This window comes from Peromyscus eremicus, unplaced genomic scaffold (assembly GCF_949786415.1).
Source record: "Peromyscus eremicus unplaced genomic scaffold, PerEre_H2_v1 PerEre#2#unplaced_144, whole genome shotgun sequence".
NCBI lineage: Eukaryota > Metazoa > Chordata > Mammalia > Rodentia > Cricetidae > Peromyscus > Peromyscus eremicus.
Window position 1 is genome coordinate 75982 of NW_026734382.1, and position 17946 is coordinate 93927.

Below are 17946 nucleotides of genomic sequence, written 5' to 3' on the forward strand. Positions count from 1 at the left end.
AACGAAATTCTGCCTCAATTTCGCCCAACTGGATGGTGCTGGCTCGGGTCGCCTTCTCCTTTGCTCCCGAAACCGCCTTGGCTAAGCACTGCTGATTTCCAATGCCTGCTGTCCACCTGATTCCCCCAACCCGGCTCCTGCAAAACGCGTTTCAATTGCTCCTCCCTCTACTCCTCAGTTTAACAAACGGCTCCTCCAGGGTCTCTAGACCCTTCTTTACCCAGATAACTAGGGCAAGGCCGTGCACCCGTTTCGGAGCAGGCGGTGGCTTCACGAGCTCGAGTCCCCTGCAGAGATAGAGGGGCTCTGGGCTCTGGGTGGGAATCTGCAGACCGGGTTCCGAGCGGATTCGGAGCTCCAGGCGTTTGGCGAGACCCCAGCAGCTCCAGGTAGCAGGGAGAGGAGCGGCATGCGTTGCCCCTCTAGAGATCCACGCCCAGTGCCCCCTCTCGCCACATTTCAAGTCTCCCGGTAACCCCAGCTATCTCAAGCCAGATCGCCCCTGGGAACCCAACAACGACAAGTCCCAGGTCAGGTAGCAGATAAATGCCTGGGCGGTTCCTGACCCTCCCTCCGCCGCTGCGGCCCCAGCCTGAAATCCGTCTGTCTGTCTTAGTGGACACGGAACGATTTCGCCAAGGCTGGGGAGGTAAGTCCCATCAGGGTGAGCGGGTCTCAAAGACAAGATCAATGAGTCCAATAAGAAACCAAGCAGGGTCGTGACTCAGAAGTTAAAGAACATGGGGTCAGGAGGAGAGGTCAGTCGCCACGCAGGTCTCTGTCTATCTCCCCTGAGCCTCGGAAGTCGCCGGGCTCCAACTCCAATGCAACTCGGGAAGTGGAGAGCAAAAAAATCCGTTATAAAGTTAAAAAACCAAACAACAACATCAAAACAACGCAAAACACAAAACAAAAACAAAAAACAAACAAAAAACCCAACTGCAAAATGAACTTCGGTAGCGATTGCAGCCTGTAGCCCTTAGGGGTCCCTCCGCGCAGGCGCCACGCACCTACCTCCAGCACTGATAGGGCGGCACCTTCTGGGTCTCAGGACCCTAGACTTCCGAAAGCCCCCGAGGGCTGCTCCAGCTTAAAGAGGAAGTGTGCAGACAGGGCCTCGGGTCATTTGGAGAGCAATAGACGAGATCAGGCCCACGAAGATCCCGATAGTCTTCTCCACGCCCATTACAGCCATTGGCCGGCGCTCGACTCGCCCTTAGTCCCCAGAGATCACGCACTTAACTCAACAGTTCTCTAGACCGTTCCCTGGAATCCCGTGAAGTGCGATTGCCCATCTTGCTCTGACAGGCGCTGTTGCTGCTCCAGGCTAGTGGTGTCAGGGAGCCAGAGTGTGGCAAATGTTGCCTAGGGCCAGAATGTGGCAAATGTTGCCCAGGGTCCACAATAAGCCCTTCTGTGCGCACACACGCCCATACCGCACACACGTGCGCGCGAACACACACACACACACACACACACACACACACACACACTGAACTGGCCTCGTGAGATCCGAACAAGCGTTACCCAGGGGCCCAACAAACTCCTGTGCACTCACACACACTACACCCTAAACCGATGTAGGAAGCCCACCAGAGCAAGCCCTTAAGGACACTTACACACAGTCACCTCACCACACCCTGGACTGGCACCGGCCACTACCTGGCCTCTAAGATAGCGCCCAACTCCTCAGCAGGTGACAAGGGCAAATTTGACCAAGAGCAGGCTGAGCTCTGCGAGATGTGTGTGTGTGTGTGTGTGTGTGTGTGTGTGTGTGTGTGTGTGTGTTGGAGACCGTGGGAAACACACTTGTCAGCTTTCAGCTGGCGCCTTGCGAGTTCGGAGTCGGGGCGCCTGAGCTGAGTGAGCCCTGTGTTCCTGACGCCGCCGGGGGTGGGGGGTGGGGGGTGGGGTGGGGTCCTTTTGCGGCTTTTACTTCTTGGTGACCAAAAGCCAACCTCCCCACACCACACCTTCCCAGTTGACCCTTCAGAAGACGAATCGCGACCTTGACCCGAGGCTCTAAGAACGTAGGTCTAGACCTGTACCTTGTGTTCAACGACTGCATTTTTATTCCCCTTGACAGTGATGAATAGAGTGAAAGGAGCGCTTAACCCCATTCATATGTGCAGATCAACGCACCTAGGGTGGAGAAAACCGCGGGGAACCTGGTGACCTTGGCCACGTTCCTCATCAATCCAGGTACCTTTCTTTGAGGAACAGTGTCAGGCACCCGCCCCAGTGAGGGCTGTGATGAGTGGGGAGATGGGGGTGGAGGAGATGCAAACTCTCACCTAGGGACTGACAGTGTTTTGATTACTATTCACAGAGCAAGGTTAAGTGGGAAGCATCTACTGCCTGGGCGACAGCGTCCCGAGTTCCTAACGCTAGCGGAGAATGGGGGGGTCCTTTCGTCCCTTCAGGGTCTGGGTGAACTGATACTGTGGCCTGGGTCCCTGGTGAGGCAGTGAGTGAGGAGAACAGGAAGGTCCTCGACTTTAAGGCAGCGCTCTGCGCTCTCTGGGACTGAGTACCATGCTAGATCCCTAACAGTTGCAGGACAGATCCGAAGTGTGAGGCAGCGCTTTATTTTCTCAAACGAAGTGGGGATGACTAGAGACGCAGGGTCCTGCTGTTTCCACGAGATGACCCTTGTGGCAAATAGATCCGCACATAGTACAGGTTGGTGTGTCCTAACCGCCAAGCACCTCTGGGGAAAGGTCGTTTACTAGAAGAAATAGAAGTTCTGCAGAGGGTGCATCCTCCGGAGTGACTGCCCTGGGCTTCAGACCTACTTTCATATACCGCTGCAGCATTATCTTCTCATTGGGGTTTAAATAACTTCTGTGGGGACAAAGAGGTGGCTCATAGAAGTGTTAGGTCAACACGAGGTATTCAAGTCTTTTTTTTTTTTTTTTTTTTTTTTTTTTTTTCGAGACAGGGTTTCTCTGTGTCACTTTGTGCCTTTCCTGGAACTCACTTTGTAGACCAGGCTGGCCTCAAACTCACAGAGATCCACCTGCCTCTGCCTCCCGAGTGCTGGGATTAAAGGCATCTGCCACCACCACCTGGCTCAAGTCTTGTAACTTATATTAGCAGAAGCAACAGAAACCTTACCTTAGAGACTTTCTCTGTAAACAAATTTGTTAAACTTGAAATCATTTCATTGTAAGACTTAAAAAATTAAACAAAACATTATTATTGTGTGTTTGGTGTGTGTGTGTGTGTGTGTGTGTGTGTGTGTGTGTGTGTGTGTGTGTGAGTGCTGGGGTGGGCAGGAGCCATGGTGCATGGAGAGGTCATCAGAGCCATCCTCTGGGGATCAAGCCTTGCATGGCACAGCACTATAAAAAGCACCCCTTTGTTCCTAGGACTAGAGAGGCAGAGGCAGGTGAATCTCTGTGAGTTCGAAGCCAACTCAATCTACACAGTGAGCCCTAGGCTAGCCAAATCTATATACAGAGACTTCATCAAAACAAACAAACAAACAAACAACCCACAAAAAGCAGGCCCCCAGCTCTGCTCCATCCAATATGAAAGCAATCCTGAAGAACAGTTTGGTTAGCCCTCCCATTCTTTTCAGCTGGTCTCACTCTGTAACCCAGACTTATCTCCAATTCCCAATCCTCCTGCTTCGGTCTTCCAATTGCTAGGGTTAGAGGTGTACACTACCATACAGCATTTGCAATTTTTAAAAAATAAAACAGAATTATACTTTATTTTTTATGACTTTAAAAATTGCTGGATGGTGAGCCGGGCGGTGGTGGCGCATATCCTTAATCCCAGCACTGGGGAGGCAGAGGCAGGCAGATCTCTGTGAGTTCCAAGGCCAGCCTGGTGTACAGAGCTACAGAGCTAGTTCCAGGACAGCCAGGGCTACACAGAGAAACCCTGGAAACACTTTCTCAAAACAAACAAACAAACAAACAAACAAAGGACTTTAAAATGTATTTTATGTGTGTGGGTGTTTTGCCTGGTGCCTGATGCCTAGGGAGCCTAGAAGAGGACACTGAATTCCCTGGAACTGGAGTTACAGATGGTTGTGAGCCACTTATGTAGGCTCTGGGAACGGAACGCCGGTCTTCCGGAAGAGCAGCTAGCGCTCTTAATCAAGAAACCGCCCATCCCCATCAGCTCCTAATTGCTCTTTGCTGTACCTTTTCTTTTTAATTAATTTATTTCATGTGCATTGGTGTTTTGCCACGGGTGTCAGGTCCTCTGGAAGTGGAGTTACAGACAGTTGTGAGCTGCCATGTGGGTGCTGGGAATTGAATCTGGGCCCTCTGGAAGAGCAGTCAGTGCTCCTAACCACTGAGCCATCTCTCCAGCCCGGCTGCAGTTTTTCTGAACATCTTGTTGTCACCATTCCTCGTGAGTAGATTAGGAGCAATATTAATCCTGCTGCCAGCAGTGTGGTATTTAAACGGATGCCATTTTCACAATGTGTGAAGCAATTTCTAGGAACACTTATACCAGTATCAGTGTGTATACTTCCCAGCCAGCCTTGAAGCAATTCCTAGATATAAAACTGCTGGCTTACCCAGTTCCACGCCAAGCTTTTATTTTTATAATTTTGTAATTTTTATTAGCTCTCAGAATTTTGTACAGTGTGTTTTGATCATATTCACCCTCCTTCCCCATCCATCCAAAGTTGTATTAAAAAAACAAAAAACAAAAAACAAAAACAAAAACAAAGCCAGGCTTGGTGATACTCATCTTTAATCCCAGCACTCAGGAGGCAGAAGCAGGCAGATATCTGAGATCCAGAACAGCTAGGGAAACCTTGTTTCAAAAACAAAAACAACCACAAAACAAAACAAAAAACCATCAAGATCAATTTGTTCTGCCCAAATCTTCTTGACTGTCTGGCCTTCCACTGGACCTTTGGTGACTTACCAGGAGCTCTGGTCCCCTCTCCGTGCTGGGATTTGTTCTGGCTTTGGCTTCCAGTTATTGTGCAAGCTGCCACCAAAGCTGTGAGTTCAAACGTCCAGCCACCCTGCTGTCCCAGAAAATAGCCTCGGATCCTTAGACTCTTTCTGCTCCATCTTCCCCAAGACCCCTGGGAAGAGGGGGTGCAGCGTTCTATAGGACTGAGCATGCTCAGGCTCTTTTCTTCATCCGGGCCAGTTGTGCATCTCCGTGTTTATCACCATCTACTTCGGTAGTTCTCAACCCTCCTAACGCTGCGACCCTTTAATACAGCTCCTCATGATGTGGTGACCCCCCAACCATAACATTATTTTCAATGCTGTTTCATAACTGTAATTTTGGTACCCTTGTGAGTTGTAATGTAAATATCTGTGTTTTCTGACCGTCTTAGCCCTCGGTGAAAGGGCTGTTCGATCCCCAAAGGGATGCATTTATCTATGGATATTACCAATGTCATTCATTAGCAGTCAGTTTAATACTATGCCCAATTAACAAAGTAATAGTAATAGGTTCTCCTCCAGAACCTATGAGGTTCTTGGTCCGATATCCACACAGACCTTTTGTTTTGTTTGCTTTTTAGAGAGGGTCTTTCTATGTTGGCTGTCCTGGAGCTCCCTACACAGATCAGGCTGGCCTTGAACTCACTAAGATTTTCCTTCCTCTGCCTCCTGAATGCTGGGATTAAAGGTGCTCACCACCACGCCTGGTCACACAGATCTTTTTAAGGGTCATCGGTACACTCCATCCCTAAAAGTACTCCATGGAGTATATGTTTAACTACAAGTTAGTATTATTTATGGAAAATTTTGTTGTTGTCTATCCATTCTGATAAAAGGACTTGTGTGGCCTAGGCAACTTTGAAGTGAGTATACAGTTCAGGATGACTTTGAACTTCTGATTCTCTATTTGCTACATCTCCAGTATGGATCCCCTGTCTCTGCCACACACAGCAGACAGTTCTGTGGTTTTCTAAGGAGCCAAACTGTCAGTATTCTCCATTCTCATGATGTGGCAAGCACCTGAGCCATCTCCTCGGGACGGAGTTGACTGTCTGAAAGAAACATTGACCTATCATGACATACATACATCCTCACTGTACCAAGGACTTTGACAATTGCACAAAACCATGCCTATGAAAATACAGATTATAACATGGGGGGCTGGAGAGATGGCTCAGAGGTTAAGAGCACTGGTTGCTCTTCCAGAGGAACTGAATTCAATTCCCAGCAACCACATGGTGGCTCACAACCATCTGTAATGAGTTCTGGTGCCCTCTTCTGGCCTGCAGGCATACATGCAGACAGAACACTGTATACATAATAAATAAAATCTTCTAAAAAAAATTTATAACATGGTTATGGTGGCCCATACTTGTAACCTAGCACCCAGGAGGCCAAAGCAAAAGGATGGCTGTTTGAGAATAGCTTGGGGAAAAAAGTCAACTAGAAAGTCCTTTAAGTCCCTTCCCAAGTAATCCTGGCCTCCTCTCCACCAAGAGCTGTGGTGTTTTCTTCTTTCCCCACTGACAGTGGTTGTCGCCCCCCCCACCCCTCCATTCTCCTTCATACAAATGACATCAGACAGTAAGTTCTCTCTCTCTCTCTCTCTCTCTCTCTCTCTCTCTCTCTCTCTCTCTCTCTCTCTCTCTCTCTCTCTCCAAGAGTTTCTCTGTGTGGACCTGGCTGTCCAGAACTTGCTCTGTAGACCAGGCTGGCCTCTAATTCAGAGATCCGCCAGCCTCTGCCTCTCAAGTGCTGGGAATAATAGAGCGAGGTACCAAGTGTTAGTTTTCAAACCTGGGACAAATGGCTGAGGTGTCTACTTAACATATCAAAGCGGACCTGGCTGCCAGATACTCCCGGAATCCCTCAGCACCTACCTGTTTACCGGCCCTCTTGACTGGCATACCCCACCCACTACCCTAAATTTGTTCAGCTCTGGGGCTGGGCTCTTCTTCCTTTACACAATTCAACCATTTTGGTTACCCGCCCTCTTTGTACCTTTGGACCTCCTGGCTGCTGCCCCTGGTTCCCTTCTCTCCCCTTTCTCTCCCCCTCCCCCTCTCCTCACATGGCTCAGGGTCATGACCACTCTGGACTCTGCCAGATGTCCCTGGTTCTGGCTACTCTCCCACATATCTATACTAAATCTCCTCCTCTACCATACCCAGGACTAATCATATTTTTTTCCTTTTCTCATTCACCATGGCGAGACAGTAGGTATGCTTTAGTGAACGGCCAAAGCCTTGTTAGCTCCTTCATAGGGAGAAGTTTTTCTGTATCCGTGAAGCCCAGAAGTTCCTGGAGAGGGGTGGGAGGAGTCACCATTTAGCTATTGGGGGGGGGGGGGGGCGTTCTAGTACCTATGTTGAAACCCCAGAGACTTGGATAGGTTAGATAATTTGTGAACAGATCCTTCCTCAGGTAGGAATGAGCCTAGAGGGCTTGCTCTGGGCCCACACCAACCCCGAATGGCTTGCTCTCCCAGGAGTGACCAGCAGCAGCTAAGACATTCTTAGCCACAGCCTCAGTGTTTGGAGTGGCAGCCATGGGATGATAAGAATGGTACCTCCTCTGGGTATGGTGGAACACGCCTTTACTTCCAGCACTCAGGAGGCAGAGGCAGGTGGCAGAGACAGATGGATCTCTGAGTTGAAGGACAGCCTGGTCTACAGAGCTAGTTCTAGGACAGCCAAGGTTACACAAAGAGATTCTATGTCAACGCCCCCCCCCCCAACAAAACAAAGACTTTTTTTTTAGTGAGCATGCATAGATAGGGAATGACCATTAGACATATTCCAGCTTGGCATTTTCTGTTTTAGAAAAGGAATATCACACTGTTGAAAGAACTACATGGATGGGTAGAGAGAGGTGTAAATGAAAAAGAAGAATCTGTAGTATCTAAGTTAGCTCAACTACAGATAAACTATAGTTCATGAAGCTGCTGCAGTTACATAGGTTGGATCCAAGGAAGGTTCCAAAAGTGCAGAATCTCTCATGAGGTGATAGCTGCTACTGCCTCAGGCAAAGTAAATAAATCTTTTGTTCCTGGAGAGGGATGGGAGGAATCACCATTAAGCTATTGGGGGGGGGGGGGTTTTCTAGTACCTATGTTGAAACCCCAAAGACTTGGATAGGTTAGATCATTTGTGAACAAATCCAAACAAAGTTTTAGTGAGACATCCGAAGGACAGAGAGCAGAGAGTTGTTGGAGATCCAGCTCCAGTGTGTCAGATGCCTGCTTGTGCTTACCTTCCTAGAAGGCTCTGTTGCCAAGGAGTTAGGTCTCCAAGGCAGCGGCTTCAGAGAAGTTGGGAGGCTGTGGTCGAGAATCCCTTCAGGTCCAGCATTTGTGTTTCAGTGTCGGCATTCTCTCAGTGGAGGAGGGGCTAGCCTGAGTCAAAGAATATTCCAGAAAATAAGCCTTTGAGAGAATTGCAAGGTTTTTTGGGACATTCACAGCTTTTTGTGCTAAAACAATCATGGTAGATAGAATTTATTTTTAGTGAGTTTCTAATTTTTTCCCCCTTTATTTGGGGAGGTATTGGGAATTGAACTCGAGCTCTTGTGCATACTAAATATACACTTCGTCTCTGAGTGTGTTGGCTAGTTTTTAATGTCACCTTGACACAGGCTGGAGTTGTTTTGGAAGAGGGCACCTTGACTGAGAAAATGCCTCCAGCAGTCTAGTGCATTTTCTTAATTAGTGATGGATGTAGGATGAGTCAGCCTAATGTAGGTTGGGGTCTTTCCTGGGCTGGTGGTCTGGGTGAGGTAAGAAAGTCTGCTGAACAAGCCACAGGGAGCAAGCCAGTAAAGAGCCCTCCTCCACACCTCTGCATCGGTTTCAGCTTCCAGGTTCCTGCCCTGTTTGTTTTCCTGCTCTGACGTCCTTCAGCAACAGGGGATGACCTGGGAGTTATAAGCTGAAACAAATCCTTTCCTCCCCAAGTTGCTTTTGGTTAGGGTGTTATCACAGCCACAGAAGCCCTAAGACCCCCGGGCTATACTCCCGGCTTCCAGCTTGATTGTTCAGTATAGGATTTGTTGTTTGTTTACAGGATTTGGGTTGTGTTTATGTTTTGAGACAAGGTCTCACCTAGCCCAGGCTTAGTATAAAAACTAAAAAAAAAAAAAAAAAAAAAGGAAGCCGGGAGGCGGAGGCACATGCCTTTAATCCCAGCACTTGGGAGGCAGAGGCAGGTGGATCTCTGTGAATTCAAGGCCAGACTGGGCTACAGAGTGAGTTTCAGGACAGGCTCCAAAACTACACAGAGAAACCCTGTCTCGAATAACCAAAAAAAAAAAAAAAAAAAGAAGAAGAAGAAGAAGAAGAAGAAGAAGAAGAAGAAGAAGAAGCAAGGGGAAGGTTGTCCTTGGTCTCCTCAAGCTCCTCCCCTTAATAGAATAAATAAATAAATAAATAAATAAATAAATAAACAAATAAATAAATTTTTAAAAAGGAATTAAAATTTTAACTTGGGCATGGTGGTACACCTCTATAATACCATTATTTGTGAGGCAGAAGCAGGAGGATCATGAGTTCAAGACTATCTTTGGCTACAGAACAAATTTGAGGCAAGCCTGGGCTATATAAATATGTTTCAAAACAAAACAAAACAAACACAACAAGACAAGAACCTGAAACTGCTACAGGAAATCACAGATAGAAGACTTCGAGATACAGACAAGTGCAAGGCACTAATGGCATGGGAATAACTCCACTAACAGACACAGGGATTATACAGAACTACAAAGCTTCTGCACAGCCAAGGAAACAATCACAGAATGAAGAAACAATCTACCGAACGGAAAAAAAAACCTCTGCCAACTGTACGTGAAACAAGGCATTATTATCTAGAACCGTGGTTCCCAGCCTTCCTAGGCTACGACCCCTTAACCATCACATTATCTTCTCTGCTACTTCATAACGGTAATATTACCGTTATGAATCATAATGTAAATAAATATCTAATATGCAGGATATCTGACATGTGACCCCCAGGAAAGGGGCATTCAAGCCCCAAAGGAGTCATGAGTCACAGATTGATATAGACTATATGAAGAACAGTAAAAATTGAAGATCAAAAGCCAATAACTGGGCTAATGAGCCGAACAGACCCAAAAGCAGAACTACTGGGAGTAGCTGGGTGGTGGTGAGACATGCCTTTAATCCCAGCACTCAGGGAGGCAGAGACAGGTGTATCTCTGTGAGTTCGAGGCCAGCCTGGTCTACAGAGAGAGTTCCAGGAAGCCAGGGATACACAGAGAAACCCTGTCTGGAAAAAAGAAACAAACAAACAAAAAATAAACAAAACAGTAACAACAACACAATAAACAAAGGGTGTGGGGGGGGTACTGGGAGTCCAGCTTAGTTGGTAGAATGCCAGCCAATGTACGTCAAGCCCCGGGTTTGACTCCTGGCACCATAAACATAAAATCCTGAATATGGTTAGCTCTGTCATCCTGTCTAGTTCTTTTAGGACACTTTAAAAAAGAATAATAATTGGGGCTGGAGAGATAGCCCAGTGGTTAAGAGCACTGACTGCGCTTCCAGTGGCCCTGGGTTCAATTCCCACCAACTACATGGCAGCTCACAACTGTCTGTAACTCCAGTTCCAGGGGACCCAACACCTTGGCAAAACGCCAATGTACATAAAGAATAAATAAATTTATTTTAAAAAAAATTGAAGAGAACGTACCCCCGGAGCTGGAGTTAACAGGTGGCTGTGAGCCTATGGGTGCTGGGAACTGAACTTGGGTCCCCTGTAAGGGCAGTGTGTACCCCACTGCTCAGCCACCCCTCCAGCATCAGGGCATGCTGCCTTCATCTGACCCTAGTCCCTTTCCGTTCTGGAAACTCAAGATGTGTAGTTCTAGTTTTTGTTAGAAACCAGGGTTTGTCAGTCACTCCTTTCGTTTTTGGAGTTTGAATAATTCATTTATTTTCATATGTACAAATGTTTTGCTTATGTGTATGGATGTGCATGTGTGTACCTAGTGCCTATGGAGGTCAGATGGGGCCACTGGATCCCCTGGAACTGGAGGTACAGTCATGAGCCTCCATGTGGCTGCTGGGAACCGAACCTGGGTCCTTCGCAAGAACAGGCAGTGTGCTCAACTGCTAACTCATCTTTCCAGCTCCTTGGATAATCTATTAGCACACACTAAATTGCTCATCTCAAAGAGCAGTCCCTCCTTTGCCATGCTGGACAGCCATAGAAAGGACAGGTTTGTTTAAAAGTTCACATCCGTTGATGGCCAGGTGCAAGAACGAAACCAGATTTGCACAAGAAAACTTAATCCAAAGAAGTGTGGATTGGTCACTAAGAACTGAACCCTCAAGATCATGGGGACAGTAGATATAATGTGTGATCCCCTAATATAATGTCCTATGATAATTTATCTATTAGTCGCTCCACACTCCGTGGGCTGAGATCTGGACCTTGTTGAAAGCTCAGCTATGGCTACCGAATGACAGACCAGTTACTGCCGTGTTACACTGGGGCGAGAGTATTCTCTGGCATACTTGGAAAGCTGTTTACACGAAGATGTTCACCGGAAGCCTAAGACTTCCAACCTACTTCCTGCAATTTCTCTCTAGTGCCCTCTATTGGTAATAAGTCAGTACCAGCCGGCAAATCACAGAAAGGGCCTAGATTCATCCCCAAAGCAGCCAAATAGGAAAAAATAAATTGATAAATAGTATAAATTCCAACAGGTATTAAACCCAGGCCTTTATTCTTTCAGATATACTTTAGTTTCTATTCTTAAAAAAATGAGTAATATAAATTTGCAATTCATTTCTTTTCTTTCTTTCTTTTTCTTTCTTTCTCTTCTTTTTTTTTTTTTTTTGGTTTTTCGAGACAGGGTTTCTCTGTGTAGCTTTGAGTCTTTCATGGGACTCACTCTGTAGTCCAGGCTGGCCTCGAACTCACAGAGATCTGCCTGCCTCTGCCTCCCGAGTGCTGGGATTAAAGACGTGCACCCCCCCCAGAGTTGGAATTAATTTCTTTTTTTTAAAAAAAAATTGTATTAATATTTATTATTGTGTATGCAGATCTCATTACAGATAGTTATAAGCCACCATGCAGTTGATGGGAATTGAACTCAGGGCCTCTGGAAGAGCAGCCCGTGCTCTTAACCTCTGAGCCGTCTCTCCAGCCCTGGAATTCATTTCTATTAAATAATATTTGACTGAGTTTTTGTTGTTGCTTGTTTTCCGAGACAGGGGCTTGCTGTGCAGTCCTGAGTCACCTACAACTTGAGAACTTGCTGCCTCTGCTCCTGGGTGCCAGGATTACTGATGTGCACCAACATCTGTTTTCATTATTATCATTATTATTATTATTATTATTATTATTATTATTATTATTATTATTTTGGTTTTTCAAGACAGGGCTTCTCTGTGTGGCCTTGGCTGGCCTCAAACTGACAGAGATCTACCTGTCTCTGTCTCCTGAGTGCTGGGATTCAAGGTGTGCACCACTACCGAACTTACTCGTTTTTTGAGACCAGGTCTCACTTTGAAGATCTGCTGCCTCAGCCTCCGGAGTGCTAGAACTACCCGCTAGGGCCCACATTCTATCGGTTACTACATTAGCTGGTTCAAGTTTTACGAGTCACCAGAAAGTGAGAACACAAATTGCTGTCTGCTCTCAGTTCACTTGCTCATACATGTTAGAAGGTGTTCATGTGTAGGCTGAGGATGTTGCTTAGCATGCACAAACAGAGCTCGCAGTGGGCACTCCCTTTCTACTCCCTTCCAGGCTAGGCTTGCCATGCTTCAGGGTCATGTCTGGGTTTTCCCCAAACTCCTGACTCCCGCTACAGGAACCCCACAGACTACTTCCTGTGTGACCCAGGCATTAGGTATAGGTGTCCTTCCCCCACCCCCACCCCCACCGGACTTTCTGACAGCCTTCTGATTGCAGGCAGGCTGAAGGGCAAAGGGTAAGCAGAATGGCCTCCTGAGCTAATGATGCAGGAGCAGCAGATCAGATCAGTCTTTTTGGGCCCAGCTGGCACCCTATAAATCCAGTCTTCAGACCACAGAAGGTGGTAGAACTACCACAGGAGCCTGCTGAGAAGCAAGACCTCAGAGAATGAGTCTGGCCAAGAGCTGGGCCTAGACGTTCCTGTTCACCTCGGAAGCCTGAAGACTTGAGAGTGCAGCTCAGCTGGTCACTCACTGGAGGAAAGACTGCTGGCAAGACTTGCCCAGGACCAGGAGGCTTCTGCCCCAGGCAGGGAGCTTGCTTAAGCCAACCTCCAAGGCTCCTTCAGTGGCTTCAGGCCATGGGGACTCCTTCCAAGATTTCATACTTCAGTTGCCCTGAGTAGGGTAAGACCCATATACCTGGCTGGGATAAAAATAGAAGAATTGCCGGGCGGTGGTGGCGCACGCCTTTAATCCCAGCACTCGGGAGGCAGAGCCAGGCGGATCTCTGTGAGTTCGAGGCCAGCCTGGGCTACCAAGTGAGTTCCAGGAAAGGCGCAAAGCTACACAGAGAAACCCTGTCTCGAAAAACCAAAAAAACAAACAAACAAAAAAACAGAAGAGTTGCTGGGTACGATGGCACATGACTTTAATCTCAGCACTAGAGAGGAAGAGGCAGGTGGATCTCTCTGAGTTTGAGGCCAGCCTGGTCTACAAAATGAGTTCCAGGACAGCCAGGGCTATATATAGGCATCCTGCTTCCAAAAACAAAACAACCCCCCCAAAACAACAAACAAACAAACAACAATAATAAAACAAATACACACACAAAACAAACAACAAAAAAACCAAAACCAAACCAACAACAAAATGGAAGAGCCTTAGTCACTGTCATAGCCAGATCTAGTAACTGGACAAGGCTTTGCCTGGCCACCTGCCAATGAGTACCAGACGGCACAGGTATGTACTGGGGCTCTGGTTTACTGAGGCCTGGCTACAGGCCAGTGACTGTCCTTTTTTTCTTTTTTTTTTTTTTTTTGAGTTGTGGTCTCATGTAGCCAAGGCTGGCCTTAAACATCTTATCCACTTGCTTCTGTCTCCTGAGTGCTGGGATTGCAGACATGCATCACCCTGGCTGGCTTGTGCAGTATGTTGTTTTGGGACAATCTCAGTTCCAAGTCAACAGTGAGGGGATGGATGTCTTGGCTTCACTGCCCGTACGTTGTGAGTCTGGAAAGTCAAGGTGACAAGGTGTTGTTGTGTACTGGACATGAGGAGCGCTACAGAATGATAATTTCAGAGGACTTCAATTGGATTTTTTTTTTTTTTGATAGGTATCTTTCACTCTCTCTTGGGGACTACTGGTTTGTGCCAAAATGCCTGGCTTAAGTGTTGTAATTGTCTTTTTTAAAGACTGTGGGACTTTCAAAGTTATACTGTTTTATATTGTGACGTTTACATGAGAGCTTGGTGATAAAGGAAAGGTGACAGTTTAATTGTGATGTGTTTGTCAAGCAGACAAGGGGTCTACAGAGCTGGTTCGTTTTTGACACAGCTGGACAGAGTCACCTCTAAGAGGGGACCTCAGTTGAGGAATGGCCTGAGGGCGTATCTGCGGGGGTATTTCTTGACTAATGATTGACCTGAGAGGGCCCAGCCCAGGGAGAGGTGCGGGCCCTGAACTGGCGTCCAGAGTTGTATGGAGAGGGCAGCTGAGGCAGCCAGCAAGAGCTAGCCTGTGTCCTGGCTTGCTCCGTGGTCTTTGCTTCCCGCCCTCACTTTGCCCAGTGATGAATGGTCACCTGGAAACGGAAGGTAAATCACCCCCCCCCCCCCCCCCAGGTTCCCTTTGGTCAATGTTTTATGGCAGCAACAGAAGCAGAGGAGAGCAGCCAGCGCTGCGGGAGGGGAGGGAAGAAAGAACAAAAGACGGAGGAGAGATCCTTTTATTCAGAGCTGGCTAGAATCTTCCTCTGTGAGAAGTCCCTGGTGAGAGGGTGTTACTAGAGGGTGCAGGGCATGTCCCTAGAAAGTCAAGTAGACATCCCGGACCGGGCTAGGGCCATCGGCAGCAGCATTTGAAGGACAAACCCGGGACCGGATACCGCCGAGTGAGCGAGCATTCAGCTCCGTGCTCCCCCGGCTAGCCCCGCTACTCAGCTCCCTCTTCTGGTCACCATCTGATGCTTACTTATCTTAGTGTTTGGGGCCCCCCAGTGGGCAAGCGTTCTGCTGTCTCTCTGGGTTTGTTACCGTTCTAGAATGTGTATACTAAGCTTTAAAACTGGGCAGTCAGAGTGGCCGTAGACAGATCTGCCACACTTAGTGAAAAGCCTCACCACGGGTCCGCGCACGGGCTCTGTCTCCATTCCTGTGCCAGCCATGTCTGTAGAGGCTGATGAGGAAACGCGGCCGGTGTCAGCTAGTCAGCTCTTGTGTCTCCTTGGCTGTGTGCGGTGCTGTTCCTGTGTTGGATGTTTGCGTGAACGTGCCACTCCAGAGTGCTCAACCTGTACACACACTTTCCATAGTGTGCCCATGTCGGTTTTCTCCTCTGAGCAGACGGTCTGACCACTGGCCACCCACCAGGGATTTTTTCCCCCCTCTCTCAAATAGCCTCACACTCCCAGCACAGACTAGCCCGGAACTCACTCTTCCAGGTGAGGCTGGTCTCAAATTCCTGTCAATCCTCCTGTTTCAGCCTTCTGAGTATTGAGATTACACGTGAGTAACTAGTCTGGGTGAGGAATTTACACTCAGTCTAGGCCACCTTTCCTTAAAGTGAGATTGTATGGCTCATTGTATCTTTCTTTTACTACCTCCATGGGGAAGATGGCTTTCTGTCAGGGCCACCATCTCTCTCAGGGTACCTGATGGCCCCTTCATCCGGACGTGTGAACTGAGCAGACAAGTGTGTCCACCATGCTTGGGCTTTGCACTCTTCCAGCAGGTCTCCAGATCCCTCTGTAAGGCAGTGCAGGGAGCCACACCATGAACACTGGTGCATCTGCGGCACCCACCTGCTCACGCAACTTCCTGCTAATTTTTTTGGGTCTTGTGAGGAGGTTTTTGGTTTCTTTCCCCCCATTTATTTTTTCCATTTATTCATTTTGGCAGGAGGAAGTGCCCCACACTGGCACATGTATGGCGGTCAGAGGATGGACTGACTAGTGTTTTGTCAACTTGATACAAGCTAGAGTCATCAGAGAGGAGGGAGCTTCAACTGAAAAAATGCCTCTGTAAGACAGGGCTGTAGTCAAGACTATAGGGCGTTTCCTTAATCAGTGATTGATGAGGGGTGGAGGTGGGGTCTCAGGGCATTGTGGGTGGGGCTACCCCTGGGCTGGTGGTCCTGAGTTCTGTAAGAAGGCAGGCTGAGCAAGTCACGTAGAGCAAGCCAGTGAGCAGCACCCCTCCATGACCTCTGCGTCCAGGTTCCTGGCCTGCTTGAGTTCTTGGCCTGACTTGCTTTGATGATGAACTGTGATATGAAATCACAAGCTGAATAAACCCTTTCCTCCCAAAGTTCCTTTGGTCATGGTGTTTCATCAGAGCAATAGTAACACCAACTAAGAGAGAGGGCAACTTGCAAGAGACAGTTCTCCAGCTACGTTGCTCCAGGAGTTTGAACTCGGTTGTCAGGCTTGGTCAAGCGTCTTTACTGGTTGAGCTATCCTGCTGGCCCAGGAGCGAGCATGGTATACCTTTTCTGTTGTATGATGCTGCTGAGCACATATAACTGGGCTGCAGTGGTTCAACTGGTTGTTAGCTCTCTCCTCTTGAACATTGTTTTTCCTCATTCCCCATCATCAGTTCCTGGGTTCACCTTGGCGGGTCCAACGGAACCCAATTCTCAGCAGTCACTTATGGACACATGGATGATTTGTTTGTGGTTAGGGGTTCTGTCTTGTCCAGGGTCCAGGAACATGCTAGCAGTATTTCTCAGAGAGCACATAGCCTGGGTGTGATGGGGCACACCAACAATCTCAACACATAGGGGACTGATGCAGGCGGGGGAGGTGTTCAAGGCCAGCCTGGGCTACACAGGGAGTTTTGGATGCTGCTGGAGGAGGATGATGGTGCTGAAAACCTGTATGCAGTGGGGTTAGGGTGGCTTCAGGAAGTGCTGGAGAGTTTGCTTCAGCCTGACCAGTATCCAAAAGCAAGGTGGATGGGGCTGCAGACTGCTTGCTTTTGCTAACTTAGATGCACTTGCTGCCACTACGTGGCTTTGCTGCTGGCAGCAGCAGAGCTGGTCCTAGCATCATCCTCTTCAGACCACCACCTGCAATGGTCAGTGCGCCCCTCTATCTCTGAGAAGGAAAACCCAAACAGAACAGCCACTAGTGTTGCATGCAGTTTAGGAAAGGACCTGAGTTTTAGGTGATGTAGTCACACTATCCATGTTAGTACCAAACCAACCTGTTACCAATCTAATCTCATACATACCTAGCCCCGGTACGCTAGCAAACGGGACATGCCATTCTCATCACCAGTTCGAGGCCTGGGGAGGTCAAATGCTCACTGCTAAGCCAGGTGACCCAAGTCCCACCCCTAGGACTCATAGTGGAGGGAGAGAACCAACTCCTGAGAGCTGTCCTCTGACCTCTCTCTACAGATGTGCCTCAGCTATTGTGCACATACACATGAATATGAAAATAAAGTTTGCTGGGTGGTGATGGCACACGCCTTTAATTCCAGCACCCAGAGGCTGGTGGATCTCTGAGTTTAGGCCAGCCTGGTCTACACAGCCAGGACATGTCCTGTTCCAGGACAGCCAGGGGAGTTACACAGAGAAACCCTGTCTCAAACAAACAAACACTTTGATTTGGGACTGCAGCAATATTTGGAGTGAGGTGAACAGATGTGGCCTATGCCTGCCACCAAGTGTTATGTAATCTCAATTAGGATACACTTTCCTAGTTTCCCTGGGAGGATAAGATATCAGAGTGTTGTGATCAACACTAACTGCCCTGTCAAGGTAAGTTCTTTTTAAGGATTTATTTTTAATTAAGTGTATAGGTGTTTCTGGAATGTGTGGACATGTGCACCCGAGTGCAGTGCCTGTAGGGACCA